The 4,567-nt window shown below is 36.9% G+C and overlaps 1 non-coding gene across 1 annotated transcript; it reads right to left on the bottom strand.

Annotated features, from left to right (window-relative positions):
- Nucleotides 1–3,001: 3,001 nt before the first annotated feature.
- LOC131247668 (small nucleolar RNA R71) lies at nucleotides 3,002–3,108 on the bottom strand. The gene has a single exon (XR_009171943.1). It is a non-coding gene; the product is annotated as a small nucleolar RNA R71 (small nucleolar RNA).
- Nucleotides 3,109–4,567: the final 1,459 nt, after the last annotated feature.

Below are 4,567 nucleotides of genomic sequence, written 5' to 3'. Positions count from 1 at the left end.
GTTAGTATGATGATCATTGAAAGATATTGAGAACCGAGTCTAGAGAATTTTATCCACCTTAAAAGAAAAAAGAACTAGTTAAATAATAGGAGATCAACAAAGAGGTCATAAAGAATGAAGAATGACAACATCTTTGAGGGGAATAAAAAATGTCTTTAAAAAGGATGTAATGTCTAAAGAAGAGGAATAAGTATAAATGACCATCGATATAAAATCAAAAAACTGAAAAAAGAAGGAAAAGGGGATAAGTTCGGAATCAGTACTTGGGTTTTCAAACAATCTTAAAGTGATGAGCATAGCTAACATTATGAAAAGATAGTATTTTCCCTGTACACGTTGAAAAAAACTTAATATGTGAACTATGCTCTGACCTAATGGTAAATGATTTATTCGATTGATTTCTTATATGATTTGGCTTTAAGTTTTCAAAATCCCATTGTCTCATCTTGAGTCTACTCATGCATACTTAATACACAAAAGATTGTTTTCTGAAAAAGGTTGAACATTGTGCATTAAACTTATTTTTCGCATACTTTTCTTGAAACTAGCAAAATGCTGGTTGGTGATTGTGTTGATGGTCAAATATTACATATTGGACCCCAGTTATTCCTTGATTTTATGAATATGATAATGCTTAATGTTCTATTTTAAGCATGTTTGTGGTGTAAGGTGAATTCAAGAGCTTGGATTAAAAATGATGTTAAAAACATGGATTTATGCTCATGAATCACCAAGATCAAGAATGAAGAATGCACATACTGAAGATATAGGAAAATCAAGTCAAGAATGAAGAAAATCGGAGTTTTGAAGTGAATTTGCATGATCCCCGACCAGTCCTGAACTCTGCTCGACCAGTCTTGGCTTGACCAGTCGAGCTGCCTCGACTCGAACTCCAATAACTAAAATCGCTAAAATCAAGTCATCCTCAACCAGTCGAAGGTGAGCCTCGACCAGTCGAGGGTTGTCCTTGACTAGTCCTGGGTTACACAACCAGCAAACAAAGTGCATAAATTTGAAGCAGTTTCTAAAAGTTTCCAACCCAATGCAAAAGTCTAAGGCCTAATACTTTAAATAGGGGTCCCTAGGACACCCCTAGGCATCATCTAGGGTTTATGGCATGGAACAAAAGTGTGGAGAAACCATCGCCAAGAGTTTTTCTTCCCTTGCCTTAGTTGTTTTTATGCTTTTCTTAAGAGATTCTAGTTCAATCATGTCTATGGTTGGCTAAACCTCTTAGCTAGGGCTAAGAGGTGAAGCTTGTAGCATGATGGGATGTTTTCTATTGCCTTGATTCATATTTATATTGAACTCTCTTTTATTCTAGTTTGATTATAAGGAATACTTTCAGTTTTTAATGGTTTGTTGTGACGAAAATTACAATAGATCTGTGATAGCATTGAGCATGTTCTTTTCATGTATTGAGATTGTAAAATTAGGAAATCTTGTTATTCTCCACCATCCCATGGGCATGGTTAGATGACGGAATCATCCCTAACTTTCATAATTCTCCCAAATTGGTTATGGGATTAATAAGTCCTGTTGTTTGCCTTGTCTCATGGGCATGGTTTTGTGATAGAATCACTTCCAGTTCTCACACCTCTTATCCATTGAGAACAAGGTCAAAGGTAGTTCAAGTTTGATTTTACTAAGATATCTTTCAATTGGATAGGATGGGACTCCGATTCCAATCATGTGACTTGAATCAAGTATAGATCTCCCTGATCCTTACAAGTGGATCCTTGGAAACCCTAGTTTCCCACCTTTGAATTTCTTAAGTTTTTCCTTAAATCTCTCACAATTACTCTCAAATATTCCGGGTTTAGGTTTTCATATTTTTCTAGTTCTTCTTTTAGTTGCTTTAAGAAAACACACAAGATTAATCCCTGTGGATTTGACCTCGGTCTCACCGAGATTATTACTACATCGCAACCCTATACTTAGGGTTGTAAATATGTTTTTTGGCACCATTAGGGGATTAACGGTTGTGTTTCTCTGAGAATAGCTAGTTTTAAAATTAGGTTAAGATTAGGGTTTTTCTATTTTATATTTTAGATTAGGGTTTGTTTTCTGTTTTTAGAAACTTTCTAATTCTAGGATTTCTTAGAAACTAACTTACTTTCTAATTCTAGGTTTAGAACTTTCCTAATCAGTTTTTAGAAACTTTCTATTTTCTGTTTTTTAAGAAACTCTCCTTTTTCATTTTTAGAAACTAGTTTACTTGCTATTTTTAATTTTAGGAACTTTCTAATTTTAAAATTTCTATTTTTAAAAACTGACTTGTTTTGTTTTTTTTTGTAGGCTTTTAATTAGGAACTTCTAATTTGGTAACTTCTTCCCAATTCCCTCTCTCTTTCTATTTCTAGATTTATATTTCCTTTCTCTCTTTTAGGTTTAGGTTAGAATCTGAAATTGAGGGCTAAGAGTGTTTCATGCCCAAGTGGGTCCGTGATAACACTCAATGTCTTTTGAGTGAAGGAGGATTGGTTGAGGGGTTATCTATCCATCACAGGATTAGACACCATTCGAGATCCTTAGAGGTAATTGAGGTTATGGCTACAAATCAACCGGTTAATCAACCGGGCAGACAACCTAAACCTGGGGTTGAGGAAGTCCAAGATGAGAATGAGGTGCATCAAGTACCCCTGCCTCGTACTTTGCAAGATTATTTACAACCGGTGGGGGTGAGCCCACCCTCATGTATGGTTTTTCTAAAAAATATAGACACATGAATATTCAGCCAGGGGTGATCTAACTCCCTCAGAAATTTTATGGACTTGAATCTGAAAGTCTATATTTGCACTTAAAAGAGTTTGATGAGATCATATCCACTTTATATTTTCCAAACGTCTCTAAGGACGTAGTCAAACTGAAACTCTGTCCCTTTTCTTTGAAAGAGAAAGTTAAGACGTGGTTACATTCACTGCATCCCAGATCTATTGGCACATGGAATGACATGATAAGGAAGTTCATAAAGAAAATTTGTCCACATCATAAAACGAACATCCTTAAAAAGTCAATCATGAACTTTGCCCAAAAGGAGGATGAAACATTCTTCCAATGTTGGGAGCAGTTCAAAGATCTTATCAGTTCATGCCCACAACACAGTTTTGAAACGTGGCGCATTACACACTTTTTCTATGATGGACTGACATCTTCATGTGCCAATTGGCTGAGATAATGCACAATGGGCAATTCATGAATAAAAATGTCGATGATGTTGTCACGCCCTAAATCCGGGGACGGACAACTTCCATGATGCCTCGAATCCAGCACTCAACTTTCATACACCAAGTCTCGAGTTCGGCACACCATAAGGAAGATTTTTAACTGAATCATATATATATATACACCTAAGCATGAAGATCCATGATCAAAATACCAAGCAACACTCTCCATTATAAATCCTGATGGTTACAAGTACAATGCTTCCCAAAAGGTATATAACGTCAACATTGCCAAATCAAAAAATAGATGCAATGCATCGAGAAAGCTAAGTCTTCCAAGTTTCTCCAGCCCTGAGAAAAATGGAAAATAGGAAGCTTAGGCAAAAAGCCTAGTGAGAACACATGTGTGTGCAGTGTGTCATATATGCAAGTAAGATAAATATGCCACAAAGAAATCATGTATGGTGAAAGGCATGTAGTACATAAGGTATGATGTCAATGCCAATGTAATGCATATGTATCATAGTAATACTCTGAATCAATGCTACCAGCATCACCAATTCATATTTTCATTTCTCTTATACTACAGCCATAACCGTATTGCATGCACCCGTAATCACATCATCATCATCATATTGTCATACCATATCATAACTGTATATCTCGGAAAGCATTGTGGTCGATACCATGCACCAGACACTAATAATCATGTGGTGGACTTCCACTAACTGTATATCATGGGAAACACCGTGGTTGATACCCATGCACCAGACACCAATAATCGACCTCACATACCCGCCCTGCGGTGGACTTCCACCCGGCATGCCAGTAGCGGACTTCATTCTCGCTTCTCTTCGCCGGCGAGTTAGACCGGTCCCTATTTGCACCTCAGCCCTTAAGGAGGTTGGACCATCCTCTTCTCAACCCAACCTCGTTAGTGGGAGTCAAATCCATGACCCATGTATCCACTCGACCCAATGGTGAGGCAACCCTAGCTAGCATAAGGGTTTAAGGACTTTCAACCCAAGGGGCACATCATCCCCTGCTATTTCCACACTTTCGGTGTCCCGTTCATTTTCAGGGATAACCCAAGTCATCATCATAGATATACATTTCATTGTCAAGATCCAACTCATGTTATACGGCACGACTATGGTATTTCGATCATCATGTATGTCATGATTATACATGAATTCAAGTAATCATGATAAGGCATACGTTCTAAGACAAAAATGACGTATAATCATCATATGCCACTATTAACTATATCAATCCATGATCATGTGACTAAACTGAAGAAGACATGCTTATACATGAACAAATGTATTGAAGTACACTTGCACATACCATCATTCCATAGTACATGAGTATGATCAATATTAACATGGTTAAGTAGATGAATT

Source organism: Magnolia sinica, chromosome 5 (assembly GCF_029962835.1).
Source record: "Magnolia sinica isolate HGM2019 chromosome 5, MsV1, whole genome shotgun sequence".
Lineage (NCBI taxonomy): Eukaryota > Viridiplantae > Streptophyta > Magnoliopsida > Magnoliales > Magnoliaceae > Magnolia > Magnolia sinica.
This window is presented reverse-complemented; position numbering and strand designations above follow the sequence as displayed.